Source organism: Callospermophilus lateralis, unplaced genomic scaffold, assembly GCF_048772815.1.
Source record: "Callospermophilus lateralis isolate mCalLat2 unplaced genomic scaffold, mCalLat2.hap1 Scaffold_349, whole genome shotgun sequence".
Classification (NCBI taxonomy): Eukaryota; Metazoa; Chordata; class Mammalia; order Rodentia; family Sciuridae; genus Callospermophilus; species Callospermophilus lateralis.
The window spans coordinates 225,907-246,581 of record NW_027513993.1 but is presented as its reverse complement, the minus strand read 5'-3'; the positions used below and the strand labels follow the sequence as shown (position 1 = coordinate 246,581).

General features: G+C 32.3%; 1 pseudogene; it reads right to left on the bottom strand.

Moving 5' to 3' along the window:
- Positions 1-253: 253 nt before the first annotated feature.
- Positions 254-20,675, bottom strand: part of LOC143640586 (uncharacterized) — a 56,284-nt pseudogene continuing 35,862 nt past the window's right edge.

Here is a 20,675-nt window from a genome sequence, read left to right as displayed (position 1 = left end):
GCATACTGAAAATTTGCCACATTCTTAACATTTACATGGCTCTTATCCAGTATGAATATTTGGTGAACAACAATACTTTTCCTAATAGATAGCTTTGCCATATTCTTTGCATTTGTATGGTTTCTCCCCAGTATGAATTCTCTGGTGTTCAGAAATGTGTGATCTTTGATAAAGAGCTTTGCCATATTCTTTAAACTTATATGACTTTTTCCTAGTATTAATTCTCTGGTGTCAAATAAGTTACGATATTTGATTAAAAGCTTTCCCACATTCTCCAAATTTCTATGGTTTTCTCTGATATGAAGCCTCTGGTGTTGACTAAGGAGTGACCTTCAATTAGAAGATTTGCTACGTTACAGATATTTGTATGGTTTCTCCCAGTATCAATTCTCTGGTGTTGAGAAAGGCATGATTTTTGATTCAAAGCTTTGCAACATTCTTTACATTTGTATGGCATTTCTCCAGTATGAAGTCTCTGGTGTTGAGTAAGGTGCGATTTTCGATTAAAAGCTTTGCCACATTCTTTACATTTGTATGGCTTTTCTCCTGTATGAATTCTCTGGTGTTGAGTAAGGCATGATTTTTTATTAAAAGCTTTGCCACATTCTTTACACTTGTATGGCTTTTCTCCAGTATGAATTCTCTGGTGTTGAGTAAGGCAAGATTTTTGAGTAAAAGCTTTGCAACATTCTTTACATTTGTATGGCATTTCTCCAGTATGAAGTCTCTGGTGTCGAGTAAGGTGTGATTTTTGATTAAAAGCTTTGCCACATTCTTTACATTTGTATGGCTTTTCTCCTGTATGGATTGTCTGGTGTTGAGTAAGACAGGATTTTGTATTAAAAGCTTTGCCACATTCTTTACATTTGTATGGCTTTTCTCCAGTATGAATTCTCTGGTGTTGAGTAAGGCGAGATTTTTGATTAAAAGCTTTGCCACATTCTTTACATTTGTATGGCTTTTCTCCAATATGAAGTCTTTGGTGTTCAGTAAGGTGTGATTTTCGATTAAAAGCATTGCCACATTCTTTACATTTGTAAGGCTTTTCTCCAGTATGAAGTCTCTGGTGTTCAGTCAGGTGTGAATTTCGATTAAAAGCCTTTTCACATTCTTTACATTTGTATGGCTTTTCTCCAGAATGAATTTTCTGGTGTCGAATAAGGCATGATTTTTGATTAAAAGCTTTTTTACATTCTTTACATTTGTATGGCTTTTCTCCAGTATGAATCTTCTGATGTCGAATAAGGCATGATTTTTGATTGAAAGCTTTTTTACATTCTTCACATTTGTATGGCTTTTGTCCAGTATGAATCTTCTGATGTTGAATAAGGCATGATTTTCGATCAAAAGTTTTTTTACATTCTTTACATTTGTATGGCTTTTGGCCAGTATAAATTTTCTGCTGTTCAGGAAGGTGTAATTTTTTATTAAAAGCTTTGACACTTTCTTAACGTTTCCAGATTTTCTCTCCAGTATGATTACTGTAGTGTTTAAAGAGGTTTGAGCAACACTTAAAGACATTTTCACATTTCTTCAATTTGTAAGGTTTATCTCCATTGTAAAGACTATTGTTTTTAGTAACATAGAATTTGAGTAAAATATTTTTCACATTCTTTACTTATGGAGGATTTATCACTGCTCTGATAAAGAATTGAGTTATTTTTAAATGCTTTTACATATTTTTTTAACTTGTAGAGCTTCCCACAAATATTAATTCTCTGGAGTTCAGGAATTCTTGTAGTTTTATTAAAAATGCTTTCACATGACTTATAGCTGTAATTTGTCTCTTGATTATAAAAGGTTGGATAAATAAATTTTGGGTATGGATTAAAAACTTTTTACTTTTTTCATTGTAAAGCTCTTTTAAATGATCACATGGGTGATTTCTAGGATTTAAAAAAGAAGACAATTTTAATGACTTTCACAGAATTTACATTGTTTTACACCAAATCTATTATGCTGTGAATTACCTAGGGTAGAGGCAGTCTACAGGTCCTAAAAGATTTATCATAAATATAGTTCTCTTTGAGTATCACTGAGGGTGTTTTTAAAATTCTTTCTACTTTTAAATAAAGCAATATTAGGAAAGTACAATTACTCCCACATTCATTATTATTCCATGCATTGCCAGAAGGAGAAACTGTTCATTTCATCATATTTGTAAAGTAATTATCAGGGAGACTACTAAAACTCAGAAATTTCTTCTTTTCCTTCTCCTTCTCCTTCTTTTTAAACTAAATTATCTAAAGAAATCTTTGTGGATATTTACTCAATGGTGAATTTTAAATTATTCCAGTGACTAACTATAGCATGAAATAAACTCCATTGCAAATTTTTTATTTTTTAGAGGAATGGTATAATTACAAATGCTGTTCAAATATATTCACAAGCACCCACAGGTCCTCAAATGTGACTGCCATATGTGTTGTTGTCTCTCTCCAGCTTAGTCAATGTCCCACGTCCCTACAGATCCACCTTGCCTCCAACACACTATTGTCTAGTTTTAATTTGTGGGGAATCCTGCAGGCACTGGGACATAATCATTGTCCTGATGTGTCAGAGTATTCTTCATTAAGCCAAAAAACAAACTTCATCTGAGCTGGGCTGCTCAACTTTCCAGCAAAATATCTATCACTGAGGGTGTTTTAAAAATTCTTTCTTTGTAACAAGCTCATTGAAATAAGTTAGAGAATACTTTTGATTTGTCAAAAACATATTCCTTTAGATGCACAGATAAGTAGTCTTAGGGCCTCAGAAAAATCTAATAGCAACAGGATTTAGTTCACTAGGGACATGTATAGTATCCAGGAAGTCTCTGTTTCTCACACTTGGAAAATTTTTCCCTTTCCACCCCAAATCACAAAAATGCATAGATCTTTTGGGATATTCACTAGGAGTCTGGTCAAAATACCTGTTGATATGAAAGATGAAGCAGTGCATGTCAGATAGAGCTCCTGAAAGATATCTATAAACTGTGCATTAAATTTTTAAAAAAGCATGGAAGTCTTTAGGGAAAAAAAGTCTGGTATCTCTGAACTCACAGATGAAATCCAGCTGGGTTGAGACTATCCAGTACATGTTATATACTACCTAGTTTTGTCTAAATTCAGCATGGCACTGGAGATGGTATCAACCATTGGAGCCATATAGCCACTTAGCATCACAGAGATGGGTGAGACATGTCAGAATGCCAATCAACCTGTCTCAAGAAAGATTCTTCCTGTTGAAATCTTATTCCTATTTTGATGCACACTCCCTTAAATAAAGAACTTGAAAAATTATCTAGCAATTGTTTTTCAGAACTTATGTGGTCTAGAGAATCTATAAGATGTTTTACCTCTTTTAACATAAGTTCTTGCCAGGTCTTATATTCCTTTACTAATTATTTCAGATACTTATTTTTTTTTTCAGATGGCTCATCACCATCCAAAAAACAAATTACTCAGGTGGGATGCTTGATGTCCCATGACATGGAGTAATTATGCTAACTTTTTTTTTTTGAGAGAGAGAGAGAGATAGAGAGAGAGAGTGTTTTAATATTTATTTTTTTTAGTTTTTCGGCGGACACACCATCTTTGTTTGTATGTGGTGCTGAGGATTGAACCCAGGCTACACGTATGCCAGGCAAGCATGCTACCGCTTGAGCCACATCCCCAGGCCTAATTATGCTAACTTATGAGCCATAAATACATTGGTAACTACACAAAGACTGCTTCAAGTTGAATTAAAATTATAAATAAATATTTACAAGTACCTTTGATTCAAACTATCAGGTTTCAGGGAGAAGGTTGTACAGAAGTGGGCTTCTGCAATGGTAGACAGAATCATGAAATGACAAAGACATTATAGATCTTCTATTTCTTACAGAGGAGAAGTTTAATTGTAAGCCATTCCTCATTCAAAGGTTGTCTTAAATCACCACTGTGGCTGCTTTACTTTTCTCAGAGGGTTATACAATTATTAGCTTAAGCCCTTCATTGTTCTTAATTTGGCCCACACCATCCCTACTACTTCTATTCCAGGCATGTTTTATACCTCTTAGCACAATCCCAGAAAAGTGTCAGAAGACTTTCACAATTCTCACAAGACCCTCATGTCTGCTTTTGGGGTGTTTTGCATTCCTGCAAGCCATTTGGGCTGTGGGTTTTCTGGGAGACTGTGCTAAAAGTTTCTGAGACTTTTCTGTGTTTCGATTGTCATACATGACAGATTAGCTCTTTGCTTATTTGATGGGTTTTAGAAAGATTCAACTGCTTCTCCTCTCCTTTTTTGCTTAATTATTATTGCATTTAAAAAGCAATACATGGGGCTGGGGATGTGGCTCAAGTGGTAGCGCGCTCACCTGGCATGCGTGCGGCCCGGGTTCGATCCTCAGCACCACATACAGACAAAGATGTTGTGTCCGCCAAATACTAAAAAATAAATATTAAAATTCTCTCTTTCTCTCTCCCTCTTTCTCACTCTCTCTTACTCTTTAAATAAATAAATAAATAAATAAAAAGCAATACCTACCAAACTTTCACTGTAAACACATTTAATTACTGAATTGTTCTTTTCAGCACAAATGTCTTAGTAAGGCTTGTTGCAGCATTTCTTAATCTGCATGTTTTTCTTTTCTTTAAGTAGAAATACTACACATGTGTTTAAATTAAAAGACAATTTGTCTATACTGTGTAGAAAATCTCGTTCTTATTACTTTATAAAAAAGACAGATTAGAATGCTGCAACTTTAAATTAATGATCTGTACACTTTTCTCTAACCTGCACTTATGTAGAGATCATCAAAACTTTTAAAAATGTAAATGATAATAAGCATTTTATAACTTTTTGAGTTTTTCATTATAATGCCTATTTCTATTCTAATCCTATATAAAAGCTGAGCAAACAGGTTTAGTCTTTATTTTTCTAAAGATATTTTTAAGATACAGCTTCATAATGCCCTGTAAACATTGTGTAAATATAATTTGATACATATTTTGGCAATTTAAAATTTTGTGTATTGCAAGTGGTTTTACACAAAATACTGAGTAGTAAATATTTTAGAATTACAAGAATGTAATTTAAAGTTTAACCAAATAAAAACTGAATGGCACTAGTTGAGCAGTCAGTCTTTTTAGATGTTTGTAATAATATAAACTGATGAACTTGTAATTTTATGAATAAATAATTTTCATGTTTTTTTCCCACTCATTCAGACAAATTTTCTGAACTTCCCTCTCTTTCAATTTAAATTTCTTGTTTAAAACCAAGTTTTAACTGTCCTGCTTTCCATACCTTTGCTTTTTCAAGTTTTGCAAAAAATATTTTATTTCTTGCTCTCCTGAAAATTCTTGGTTTTGATTAGAAGTCATACCTAAAAAAAAAAATAATAGGAAGTTATTTCACTTACTATGGTGAGTAACTCTGCAATTATATAGAACTTTATCAAAGTGGGGGGGAATAGCAAGAGAAAAGTATGATTCAAGGCCATTATTACTCAAAAAATATATAGATTTTATTACAACATGATGACAAAAGATTTGAGAATTTTGAAAATTACCATAAGAAATTATACCACCACAGATGAGGACAAAATGCAAACTGACTAACATTACTACAACAATTTCAAATCATAGCCCTTAACTTCAACATATTCAGACTCCACCTGTGACTCAAATATTCAGGAAATGTGTATCTCTTATTTGTTTATTTATATTTTTGTCGTTGGGGGGATTATTTCATAAGAGAATACAGGGGTATTCTATCACCAAACTAGATCCACAGGCATTTCTGTATTTCTATATATCTATTTCTATATTTCTATATCTATATCTAAATACTTTTTTAATGATAGTTTATCAAAAAGATGCTGAAATTTATTTTAAACTGGCATTCCACTGTCTCAGCTTTCCAGTTATATGGAATTATATTTATATATCATTGCACATCACCTTTTTTTCTTTACTTTGAAATTCCAAATATTTTACAAAATGACTATAATGATCTAGTTGAACCAATTTTGAATAGAAAAATACCAATGAAAATAATAGCTCACACAATAAAGAGTATATTCAACCCACGCAAAATAAAAAAAATCATCATAAAATTTATGAAATACAAATTAAGGCAGTTTTTTATAGTAGATAAATTTATTAATATCAACAAAATTTGAAATCTAGAGAAATAAGTTCTTTCTCATCAGTAATTTATGTAGAAATAACCTAATTTGAAAACAAGTAATCAGAAAACAATGTGATTAAAAGAATATATTAAAATAAAATAAAAATATATTAACTATGTCAGATGCAAATCTACATAAAGTTCTCTTAAGATATAAGGTAACAAAAAGACTAAAAACAAAATGATATAATATTACATTCAAAATTGCAAAGGTGATAATAATTATATAAATGAGATACAAAGTAGAATATCATACAAAGATAAATATGACTAATCACTGGAATACAATCATAGTAGAAACATTTATAACTCAAATAATATTTTTATAGAAAGAAATCACAGAAAAACAATTCTAGAAAGAAATCAGAGAAAAAAATTCAACAGCATAAAAAACAACACAATAATAGTAGGATACATCAATCCCCAGTTGATGCAAATAAAAAAAATATGATTGCATTAGGACCCAGAGAATGAAAAAACCTCAGAAAACATTAAAAACTAATTAGGTTTACAGAGGCAATCTTCTTTATAGTGTATGGAATATTTTTCCAAAGAGATCAGGTTAAAAATACAAAAAAGTTAAAGATATTAAAATATTGAAATTGCTTTGTAACATAAAATAATAAGTTGGAAGGAAAAAGTGAAAGTGATATTCAAAATTTATGAATATGAGTTTAAAGCCAAATTCAGCAATTAAGCAAGGCCCTAAGCAACTTACCTAGTCACTATCACAAAACAAAATATAAAAATAGCTACCAGCTAGGCACAGTAATATACACCTGTAATTCAAGCAGCTTGGGAGTCTGAAACAACAGGATTGTGAGTTCAAAGCCAGCCTCATCAACAGAAAGGTGATAAGCAAATCAAGAAGACCATGATTCTATGTAAAATAAAAAATGGTACTTGAGATGTAGCTCAGTGGACAAGTGCCCCTGAGGTCAATCCCCAGTACCCTTCCCCAAAAAGAGCTATTGATGTTGCTCAGTGGTTAAGCACCTGTTCTAAAAAATAAGTGCCAGTAGCATCCCCCGAAATCTAAGAAGTATATGTAACACCAAACAATCAATATTATTTTTGTGTAAACAAAATAAGTTATTTGAACAATTCTTTAGAATATTCTTGGTGCATCCATAACTACACATAAAAAATTAATAATGCTTCCTGATATAAAATAATAAAAGCTACAATATTCAATGGAATGAGGTTAAATGAGAAAGCCAGGAGTAATAAAATTGAAAGTATATCAATTAGCCCTCAACTTGATGGTCAAGTCAAAATATATTTACAGACATATTCTCATTAAACAACATTCAAAAGAGATCAATATGGCAAGCCAATCAAATATCATTTCAAATGGCTACAAGAAGGCAATTTTGAATGAAAACGTTAGAAATCTTTTCAAAGATAATAAATTATATAATATCTACAATGATCAACATTTAGGAGAATATGTTAAGTAAAAGAGTAATTCACACCCCCCCCAAAAAAAGAAATACCAGTTAATTCTACTTCTGAGAGATATCTACAATAGCCAAATATGAAAACCAAAAGGAATGGTATTAGGGATGAAAAAGTAAGGAAAAAGAGAACTTGTTTGAAGAAAAAATGTGATACAAATTCTCTAGAAAAAAAAAGTTACAAAAAATTTTGAATGAACAGAACTGACCAGTATATTTAAAATATGTAAGATAATAAGTTCAGCAAAGATATACAGTTTTGACCACAATTACATATTTGACAAATATATAAAAGATAAAAGAATTGTAAACATCTTTATGGTACCTTTAAAAAGCTAAAGTCTTACTCCTAGACAAAAGAACAGATTTATATATGTAGAGATGTTGAATATGCCATTAATTCTAGCTACTTGGAAGGCTGAAACATGGAAATACTATTCCAACTTTTGCCACTTAGCAAGAGTCTATTTCAAACTAAGAGTCAAAAGGGGGTGATGACGTAGCTCAATATTACAAGAACCTCTGTGTTCAATCTGCTGTATGTGTATGTGTATGTGTGTGTTTGTATGTATGTATGTATGTGTACGTATGTATGTGTGTGTGTGTTTATATATATAACAAAATTTGGATACATTACATGATTAAGCACAAAAACAGAGTAAATAATCAAGACAATATACAATCATATATAAAACAGGGGTAATATTTATACTTGTAAGTAAAAGCATAGAAAACTTGATTGAAAATTGGCATATGGGTCACATGCAGTTTAATTTTACCTAATGTTGTCCAAAGTGAAAAGTCATGATAATTTCTATTCAATTATTACATATAGATATAAAAACAAAAACAGTATCATTAATGTGAGAAAACATAATGAACAACACTGAAGCTCTCTAAAGTGTGAGAGTCAAAAAAGATACAAGAATTAGAGAAATTTTACCTACAATATTATGAATAATTGTAATACAATAGAAATATTTCTTTTAATTTTTTGTAGCTATAGATGGATAGAATGCATTTATTTCATCCATTTATTTTTATGTAGTGCTAAAGATAAAACACAATGCCCTACATGTGTGAGGCAAGCCCTCTGCCACTAAACTACAGACCCAGCCCTGAAAATTCTTCTTTAAACCGCATTGATCAGCTATATGTACATAATCACTAGGAGCAGGTATTGTGAAATACTGCTATTCATTATATGGTAAAAAAAAACTTTACAGAATATTCAATATAAGCATTCATATAAAGTTCTGATGAGAAAAATTTGAATGAATAAATATTTAAATTATATTAAAGAAACTCTCCTGTAATATTAATATCTTACAATGGTTTGCCTAGAGATATTTGGAAATAAGCAGATTTTCTAGGGAGTCTCCAAATGCAAATAAATGCCAGGTAATGCATATCCTCACAGTCATTGTGGAATAATTTGTAGGGGTGACAATTCTTTGTTTCCCTGCCTTAGAATGCCCTGCAATTTTCCCTAGGAACTAGTCAAGTAATTAAATACATGTGCAATGTAAAGCTGCTATGGCAGTGCCCTGCTTGAAAAGGCTCTGCACAAAAGTGTTTTCAGCCTGAAACATAATCTCTGGCACACAACTCCTCGGAATAAAAAAAAAAACTCTCTTTTTAGACAAGCACAATGGTTCACTGAGTCTAAACCTGTCCATAAAATAGTAACTTTATACAATGGACTTTCTTGAGAGCTACACAAAACTCCTAACACTGCACATTGCAACTTAGTATATAACTGAGAAATAAGCTGCATAATGTTGTTAAATTTGAAATCTGCTAGAAATAAAGTAAACAGTATGTACTAGTGATGCCAATGACCTAAATTAACCTATTGATTTAAATAAAGCTTGGCAGTTTGGCCTCTCTGTCACTATGCCACATTTTCTGTCACTTGTCTGTGTCTTCTGTTGATTTTCTTTTTTTAAAAAAGAGAAAGTGGGAGAGAGAGAGAGAGAGAGAGAGAGAGAGAGAGAGAGAGAGAGAGAGAGAGAGAATGAATTATTATTTTTTTTTTGGTGGAAACAACATCTTTGTTTGTATGTGGTGCTGAAGATCGAACCCAGGGTGCATGCCTGCCAGGAAACCGAGCTACCACTTGAGCCACATCCCCAGCCCCTCTTCTTTTGATTTTCCTACAATATTTTGTTTATTTAAATGTAGGGAGATCACTGAAGAACAAGAGGGAGCTTAAATAACTGATATGCATGGTAAATAGAGACCATGAAATGATCTTTAATGATTACAACTGAAACAAAGCTAGGCTTGAAAAAAATATTTTCTGTCAGATTTTAGCTAATCAATTAACATTTTAAATGTGAATTTCTCTTTAATTTTGGACCTCTTATTTGTATTCTTTGCTTCATTGATTTCTACCCAACTTGACATGTCTACTGTCACTTCTCTTCGAATCTCAAGGTTATTTCATTGGAGACCACGTGGTGACCAAAGATTACATAGAGACATCAATACACTTTTGATGGAATATGTCATGTTTTGTTATTTTCTTGGTAACTAAAGAAGTCTTTTTAGTGTTACCCTCATTAGTAAAAAAAGAAAGAGTAAATATCCTATAAGAGTCTACAAAATTATTTTCTCAAATATTTTTTGTCTAGACAAAGACACTAAAATACTTTGAAATCATTTTCGTTCTCTACATTGTGAGCACTACTTAGAAAAGATAGGTTAAACATAAAAAGAAAAAAAAATTAAAATTTTCTTTTCCACATAAACAAATGCCCAATCTTTGTACTAAAAACAAGATACAAACTTTTTAATGCAGAATAGAAGCTACCATAAGATACTCTATAAAGTTAAAAAAATAAATATTGGTTTTCAATTAAAAATTCTGAATGAAATTTAGACTCACCAATAAAGAGTAGGTTTTTACAGATCTCTAATATCACATCTCCATACAAAGTCTGCTGAGAGGGGTCCAGGAATTTCCATTCCTCTTCCGAAAATTCAATGATCACATCTTTTAATTTCAATGGCTCCTGAAATAAAAATAAAGAAATACATATTACATAAACCATATGATTAATGACATAGTACTTAATTTCATACAAATATTAATGAGAGTTAGAAGAGGTGGCTTTCATATATGGTAGTGATGTCAACCATTCAGTAAGATACTTTTTTTTTTGTGGTGCTAAACCCAAGGCTTTTTGCATGAAAGGCAAGCATTCTACCAACTGAGCTATATCTCCAACCCCAATAATTTATTATAAGAAGTAAAATTGGTGGCTAATTTTGTTATAATGAAACCCAGGGAGCAGCACATGTGAAGCAAAACACTGAAGCACAAAAAGTGGGAAAAAAATCCAACATAATTCCAAAGGATAAGTAATAGTTGCAATTAGTTATTGAATTTTCAAAAAAGCACAACCAAACAAAGCAATGATACTTGAGATATGCATAACAAAATTATAAGTAATAACAATAATCAAATAATGGTGGTTACCTTAGTGTGTTGAAGACATAAGATATCACTAAAGACACACCAAAACTTTCAACAGTCCACATAATTATTTGAATGTTTATCTCCAAAGTTGTCTATCTTCTCATTATTTAAATATAACATAAATCTACAGTGTATTTAAAAAATTACTTTTACAACATCACAACTCACTTCTAAGACAAAAGAATAGAAATTTTAACTAGCAAATTATTACAAAACACTTAGGTACTTGGATCAACTTGAATCACATGGCACAAAGTTATAACAAAAAAAAAATGCAAATTAAGTGAATAGACTGGTAATCTCTCAGTTCATAAGGAAACTGACACATCAGGTTTAACATTCCCAGATTCATAAAACCACTCTCACTGTGAAACTGAATCCTCACTTGGCTCAGTTCAAAGTAGAAAGTGAAAAAATACTAAGCCATTAAGAAAAAAATTCGGAAAGGCTCTGGCACCCTAAATGCCTCTCTGATAGCTTGGAAATACTCCTTTTACCAGGGTCTCAGTTATCACTAGTGAACAAACACATACATGAAGTTAGTTTAACATTCAGATCTGTGATGTCTTTCTTCTGAAACAGCATTTTTTATAATTAGAGATTTAATCCAGCGGCATTCTACACCTGAAACGCATTTCAAAAAAATTTGATGTTTTTTAATTGTGACAAATGGGCTTACAATGTTGCTTAGGGTCACTAAATTACTGAGTCTTGAATCATATTTACTTTCTTCCTACCTAATTTTTCCACATCACAATGATTACAAGTTTGTGCAACGTTTCCTGACTGTGCAACCACTTTTGATACCAAATGTGCAAACTTGAACAACAACCAATATTTCAACAACTAGTAATCCAATAATTCGGTTCTGATACCATCTAGTACAGATCCCACAAGTTTGGTGTTCACTACTATCAAATTTTACTAACTTATGTACCAGTTTCAAGCCCCAGAATAGAACAATATTCATATTTATAATTAATTTCCTATAAATTAGGGGTCTCTACATTTACTCACTCAAGTTACTTATTCTGATAAAAAAGAACACACTTGTATACCAGCTTGTTATAAATTATATAAATCTGGAAGTTGACAATTGAATCCTTGCATAGAATCTAAAAAAATGTCAGAGGAAAATGGGACACAATACAGGACATTTTTGAAAATAAGTGGTTGAAGATATTACCTCCAATTTTTATGTTCTGCCATAGAAGAACCTCTTTCTCAATAAGATTTAGAAGATCCTCACTATTTTAAATATGCTGATTCAGACACTTATTCTTAATATTCCCATTGTTTTACATAAAATAATATTAAATGAACACTTTTACATTCAGGGGTCAGAACATGATATTTGTTAAAAAAACAGGTTGGTATTCTTTAGATAATTTTCTTTATATGAAACTCTAAGAATACTGAGCCATCTCATAGCGACCCAAACCAACATACACACAATTTTCTTAAAACTCCTAAGTATTCATTGGCTTCAGGGTAAAGTATACTTCATTTGGAATTTTGATTTTTTTTTTTTTGGTACAGTGGTATTCTACAATTAAGATATATTCTAGACCTTTTATTTATTTTTTTGAGACAGTCTCTCACTAAGTTGCTACACTAAGCTTCAGTTTTGATCTTTCATCCTCAACCTCCAGGTTGTTGTAATTTCTGGCATGTCACAATATGTCCAGAAATATATGAATGCTCTAACTTCCTTTGGTCCATTTCATTTCACCTTATTTATTTGCTATTTCTTCTGTTATATTTAAAGCTTCGTCCCAGGGTCTCATAAACTGACTTCCAGACCACTCACATATAATCGAATCAAGCCTTTATTGAAGCACACCAGTGGCGGCTGACCAGAACATAAAGCTTTTCCCCTGATCAGCCCGCACAATTGCAAGGGCACTCCTTATAAGCCTGAAAACTGCAAAAGGGAAGTTCAGGGGGTCTAGCCAATGCAAGCAAGCCAGGTTACAGAAGCGGGAAACTGCAATCAAGTGGAGGGAAGTCTAACCAATCACAGTTAGCCCAGTCACCCCAGTTACAGAAACAGAGCCCCGTTACCCTAGCTATAGAAACAATACCCCATTAGTTAGTTCCGTGTTCTTAAAGGTTTCTATAGCAAAAAGAAAAGAACATCTTGCTCCAGTCATGACTCTTCTACTTGGCATGGTTGTTTTACAGGATGAAGTCATAAAACAAAATGGAGTCACATTTGTTCCTACTATCACATTCCCCACTGGTTTTAGTAGGTTTGATGTCAATCTTGCACATCATAGGCCTCAGATTTTTTTTCCTTCTGTGTCTAAAGGACTATACTGGGCTCACAAGACCATAAGTCTTACCTCATCTACATTCTTTTGTAAGAGGCAGGGTCTTACAATAATACCAATCAGGAGAAGGACTAGGGACCTAACTTTGGCTTAAATGATGATAGCCAACCAAGGGGACCATGAGAATAGGTTTTGGATCCAATTGCCAGAAGCTTCTAGTGCTTCATCTCTTTTCTTTAACCTGTTTCTCACAAGCGCCCAACTGTCCTTTATTATCCCAGAATGGTTTGCATAGAAACAAGTTTCTCCTGGAGCCATACAATGTCCTCCTTGTTTCAGAAAGAGACCATCTAGACCTCATCTGTTTTGTAAGATTACTTCTGTCAGAGAGTCTAGTGAAACCTCTAGTTTGGAGATTGACCTTTCTAATTTTCTAAATCTATATTTATTTGATGGCTGAGGGACTTAAAATTTTTAGAGCTTGTGACAAGACCTGCAGTTCCTAAAGCAGTAGATCCAGCTATTCCCAAAACAGTTAGGAAGGGAACTAAAATGGGGGCAGCCAGTCTATGTTGATAAATCAGTGGGGTCTGGCCTTTTAATAAGTCCAGGTGTTCTTTTCCCTTTTCTCCATCAAAATAGTAGGTTACATAGTTCAGAGTTATTGACAGTTTGGAGATTTAGTCAAGGAGTTCAAAGTGGGACCCAGGAAACACAATCTTTGGTGAATAGGGAGTTTTTCCACTTATAAGTTGTTTTGAAGAAGCAAGTGTCTCTTTTTGGTAGATCACCTAGGGTGATCTTGGAAGCAGTTTTCCAGGTACATCTTCCTGAGCTAGACACATTGGTGAACATCTATATTGACCATAATTTTTCCTCTAATATTAGGGACCTCCAACTGCCGTAAGGGAAAAGGGCGATGACCGTTCTTGCTACTTATAGCTGAAAGGGGGGCGTTGTGCAGTGGGCAAGCAGTTTGGAGTCCCTTTCTAGAAACTGAGTGGGTCAAGGAGTCCATGGTTAAAATCTGGTTCAGGAAGAACAGGATGAAAAGTCACCATGGGTGGGCACTTCTATGAGAGAAACAAAAAGACATGAGTGCTGAAGTAAGATTAATACAAAATAGCAGTCGTAGCATCTGGAACCTGTCCATGAATATCGTGAAAATTACAGAAATTAATAATTATTTATCAGGAGGCAGAAGACCTGAGAAAATGTCCCCATAACAAGGCCTACCAAAGACTAATAAGGCACTTTTTTAGGGAACATAAATCTTTAACACTGTCAGAATTATCAGGAATGTAGACACAACATTTAGTTAAATTAGTTAATGTCATCTGATTTTTGTAAAAATACCTTTTTGACATGACACTGTTTTCAGTAAAGATACTTTTGTAAATTAAGGCTAGATAATCTTATTAATAAATATTGATTACATCTATCTGGTAGGAAGTTAGGAAGATCTGTAGGCCTTGAACTGACTAAAAACTTCTGGCAGTTTTTTTTATTGGTAGTTATCAGGCATTTTTGCCTAAAAATTTTTCTGTGTTGCCTCCAGTCTTTCTTATTTTGGGAGATGCTAACACTAGTGTACATTTTAAGTTACATTAAAATAATTGTTGTTTCTTTTTAAATGTCCAGGAATGGCTGTGCTTTGGTTTTAACTGTTTTTGCAAGGTGTTTAAGACCAAGCTGGACAAACTGACCTTGTTCCTATCTATTGGTAAGAGTCAGCTGAGTTTCCTTGGTGGACATTCTTGGGGAACATGTGGGCAGCATTTTAGCTCTGTTACTGTCATCTGCATTAGGATGGTCTTGCTGACCATATGGCTTCCCTTGGAAGCATCAGGCACATCTCCTTTTTAAATGACCCTCATGTTTTGAAGCATGTACACTCATTGGCTTTCTGTTCTCCCTTGGTCTCATTAATCTCCCTTATTGGGAGGTTATATTGCCCGAATTTGCAAAGCTTTTTCCCCTGTCCTGGGTTCAGGCTGACTTAGAGGGCAAGAGCCGAATATTGGTTTCTTCAGCTCTTTTATTTTACCCTTAATTTTTAAGTTTGGCCTTAAACATTCAGCAAGTCAGTTTTATCAGATTTAAAGTAAGAATGCTGGGTTTTGACTTTAATCTTTATAACTTTTCAGTTAATTTTTAACATAACACAATATCCTTATTTTATTTATTAATTTACATAATGCTGAAGATCTGCCTGAGGCAGAAGATGACACCTTAGCATCTACTGTATGATGTAATCACTGTACACCAACAAGGCATCTTGCAGATACAGAGAGTCCATTAGGTTTTGACTATAAAAACTCTCTCTTGCCAGGTCATTCTCTCTTGCTCTCTCCTTTTCTCTCACTTTCTCTCTCATTCTCCTTTTTTCTCTCTTTTGCAGTTCCTCTCTCTCTCTCTCTCTCTCTCTCTCTCTCTCTCTCTCTCTCTCTCTCTCTCTCTCTCTTTGTGTTAATCAGACACTGTCACAGTAAAGGTCTCTTGGTTGCTCTTAGTGTAGTGGTCACATTTTTTAGTTATAATGAGAATACAAAGTGAAATTAACAATAGTAAAAACATATTTAGCTTGTATATAATTTTGAACTGTGGCTGAGTTACACATTATATTTTTTATTAGAGATCACAGTAATTTTTGTAATAAAATTAATCTTTGAATATAACTTTAAATTAACTAAAATCTGGCCTACTTTGAAGTTATTTTGACATGCTGTAAGGTGGGAGGCAGAGCCTTATCTCAGGTAAGGCAGGGCTTTTTACAAATCTTAGTGTTTTAGTGCTAAAGCTGATCTTTGTTTCTCTTTTTAGATCTAGTAGTATAAAGTTTACACATACTGTTTTGTGACTCTTTATGAATGTTAGCTAGCACAATATGACATACTTCTAAAACATTAATTAAGGAAAGGCTGAGAACACTTAACATTTTTTTAATGTGGAAAAGTGGCAGAATGTTTTATAATATTTAACCTTTAAATAGATTAGGCTCTCATTACTTTTTAAATTTAGGGTAAAAGGTAACATAAGATTTGGTTGCACAATATCAGTTGATATAAATAAATCTCCAATAAAATCTATTATCTCTATAAGTTTAAATTACCAATACAGATAATTTTAGTTTGGAGAATACCACCTTGATAAAATGTTTCCTTAAACCTTTCACCTTAAAGACTTGTATACCTGAGAGATATGAAGACACTTAATCTGTAAAAAAGAAAAATGTACCACACTTTTATTGATGTTTTTATATTAACCAAGGTTAGCTTTTAAAGGAAAATCTACACTTTGTAAAGTAAGACAATACTTTAAAATAACAGTTGCTGTTTAACCACAGATGTACAAACCTTAATTTTTCCAAGATTACTTGTTCTAGGGGATAAAACTTAACAGACATAATGTAATTAATTAATAAAAATTAATATTTTTAGATGTTTTTGTCAATTTAACATATAAATATATCAGTACATTATTATTTGTCCTTAGGGAACAACCTTGAATAGTTTTAAATATTTGTGTTACATATATATAACCAACTTAGTTACATATAAACTGTTTAATATTTGTCTTTTATTATAGAGCTTTATATTACTTAATTAGACCCTTTTGTTGTTAACTTAGATGTATTCTAATTTTACTTTACCACATAAAGATTTTTCAATAAATATATTTTTATATTTAGAACTTTTTAAATAATCTTTTAACCCATTGGTCCTTTTTTTTGTACCTTGAAATAACCCTTGTATTTTTTGAATTTAGATAAATTAACCCCTTTTAATAATATGAAATATTTGTTACTTACAGTACTTTAATTGAAATACAATTGAAGAATCTTGACTCTTTGTATGTAGAATAATACCTGTTGGGACTTTGTAATTTATAGTAACCTTGCTTTTATAATAACACAAAATAATTTTAAACTTTCTTTATGTTTACCAATTTATGAAAACACCAACATTCTTTAAATGTTTTACCTTATGGAATTTAAAGAATTAAGAGTATTTGATATTATATTTAACAGTTAGCATTTTAACTTTGTACCAATTAGATGTCTTTAACAAACAGATCCATGATTAATCTTATATACTTTCAGATGAAATTTACATATCTTTTTTTTTAAAACAATGTATCAGACAAGTGCATTGAATAGTATTAGTAATCTTTTGTTGTTGTTGTTGTTGTTGAATAAAAACCATAGAGACAATGAATATCAGACACTTTTTAGACATTAACATTTTAACAGCTCTTTAAACATCTAGAAACAAAACTGTGCATTAGTAACTTTGAAGACATTTGTACTTTTATCTATTTTCCCAATTTAAATTGAATCTTTTAAATTATATTAATCAAAAGTATTTGGATCCATTTTTTAAAATTTTAATTTATGAGCTCATATGAAAATATTTTTTTGTACCAAATATATGTAGACATGGCAATACACATATAGACAGACAGTACACTGGTGCACCCACACAAAGCAAACAGACAAAAAAAAGCCTTGTAGCTTATTTTTCTAAAACCAATTAGAATGAGAGTTAACCCTTGAAAATTGGACTCAGAATAAAGCAGAGGGTAATCAGAAAAACATATAAACATAGGCATATAAGAAATATAGAATTTTAAATATTTTCTAAACTTTTTCCTGAGGGGGTCTTGTTCATGAAAGCTGAAAAGAGTTGAGGTAACATAGACGAATGAAGGGGGTTTATTTTTCCCTGGGGGAACTTCCCAAAGACGCAGCTTTATTGGTCTCCTTGGGAGAGTCCCCCAGTTTGGGGTCCCATTCTAAACAGGTTTTTCTGGTTTCTTGGATAGCAGCCAACAACTTTTAGCCTGACATTGAAGAATCTTTAGACCATTTTTTAATAGTTGGGAATTATTCATGCTTGTAAATACTGAGAGACAAAAGTCAAATTTCCTAGACAAAATTATGCTTTTAGTTATACTCTTTAGCAATAATAATTTTATAAAACACTTTAGTTTTAATCTGTCCTCTATTGGACAGTAAGATTTGCAGCCATTAGGAAGTCAAACAACAACAAGTGCTGGCGAGGATGTGGGGAAAAGTGTTCATTTGTACATTGCTGGTGGGACTGCAAATTGGTGCTGCCAATTTGGAAAGCAGTATGGAGATTTCTTGGAAAGCTCGGGATGGAACCACCATTTGACCCAGCTATTCCCCTACTCGGTCTATTCCCTAAAGACCTAAAAAGAGCACACTATAGGGACACTCTTTGTATGTAGAATTATACCTGTTGGGACTTTGTAATTTATAGTAACCTTGTTTTTATAATAACACAAAATAATTTTGTGTTATTATAAAAACACTGCTACATCCATTTTCATAGCAGCACAATTCACAATAGCAAGACTGTGGAACCAACCTAGATGTCCTTCAATAGACGAATGGATACAAAAAAATGTGGCATATATACACAATGGAGTATTACTCTGCATTAAAAAATGACAAAATCATAGAATTTGCAGGAAAATGGAAGGCATTAGAGCAGATTATGCTAAGTGAAGCTAGTCAATCCCTTAAAAACAAATGCCAAATGTCTTCTTTGATATAAGGAGAGTAACTAAGAACAGAGTAGGGACGAAGAGCATGAGAAGAAGATTAACATTAAACAGGGATGAGAGGTGTGAGGGAAAGGGAGAGAGAAGGGTAATTGCATGGAAATGGAAGGAGACCCTTAGGGGTATACAAAATTACATACAAGAGGAAGTGAGGAAAAAGGGGACAAAAATATAAGGGGAAGAAATGAATTACAGTAGAGGGGGTAGAGAGAGAAGAGGGGAGGGGAGGGGGAGGGGGAGGGGGGATAATAGAGGATAGGAAAGGCAGCAAAATACAACAGACACTAGTATGGCAATTTGTAAATCAATGGATGTGCAACTGATGTAATTCTGCAATCTGTATACGGGGTAAAAATGGGAGTTCATAACCCACTTGAATCAAAGTGTGAAATATGATATATCAAGAACTGTGTAATGTTTTGAACAACCAACAATAAAAATTAATTTAAAAAAATAAAATAAAATAAACTACTATCAATTAAAAAACAAAAAGAAAATAAACCTTAAATATATGGACTATTATTGAGCAATTATTCAAACCAGAGTTCCAGTATTATATTATTGATATCCTTTGCATACACTGATCATTGAAATTCATTTTGCCAATTTAACTCAGTTAAAAACTTACTGGGAATACACCAGGCACAGTTATAAGTGCCTGGATTACGAACCATATCATTTTATCAAATAATTTAAATGGAGAAAATTATTTAAAAAATGTGTTAAGCCATGTGTTGTACTGCATGCCAATAATCCTAGCAATAAATGTGCATTATGCTTTTTTTTTTTGCATTATGCTTTTGGATTGCAAGTTCAGGGACAGAATTCATAACATAGTATGGTGAATATTTTACCAGTGAATGTGTGTGTGTATGTGTGTGTATGTGTGTGTGTATATATATATATATATATATCCACTGGTGTGTGTGTGTGTGTGTGTGTGTGTGTGTGTGTGTGTGTGTGTGTATTTGGTGATACTTCCTTCCATCCTCTGTACTGAGGGAAAAAAATGAATAAAAACAATAATGTTTACCAAATGGTTGCTGAATTAAATAAATAAATAAAGTTATGTCCAAGTGTTAGAACATGGGTAAATGCTTGAGAATGATAAAATATTAAAATAGAAAGATAACCAATTTGAGATTTATACCAAATCATAAATTGTTACTAGTATTCTGAGAAATATAATTATTTCAGAAACATATCTTTTAAAATTTTCATTAAAGTATGATGCACATGTAAAACAACAACAACAACAAAAAAAAACATTTATGTAAAGATTCAGAAGTTATTCAAAAGTAAACACATTTTGAATCAGCCTTGCTCAGGACAGTCTAAATCAGTTTTTTCATCTACTATCCCAAAGAGCAAAAAGGTTCTTAATAACTAGCATTAGAATTTTTTATTACATAAATGTAAAATGTACCTTAAAAAAGTAAATATTTTACCAGTTACCCAGATTTAATACCTGCCTATTATACGCCATTTCTATTTTTTGTATGCTTCTACCCATTTCACAACAAAGGCCAGCCATCCTCCTTGTATATTTATTTTTTGGTGATGTCCTATGTACATATTTTGAATGTCATGGAAATACATTATACAGTTTTAACAAATTAGAATGTTAAAAATATTCACTAGTCTTAAGCACAGAGTATTTACATCTCCCCCCCCTCAATATTTTTTTTCTTTTACATGCAACTTTGCTTTCCC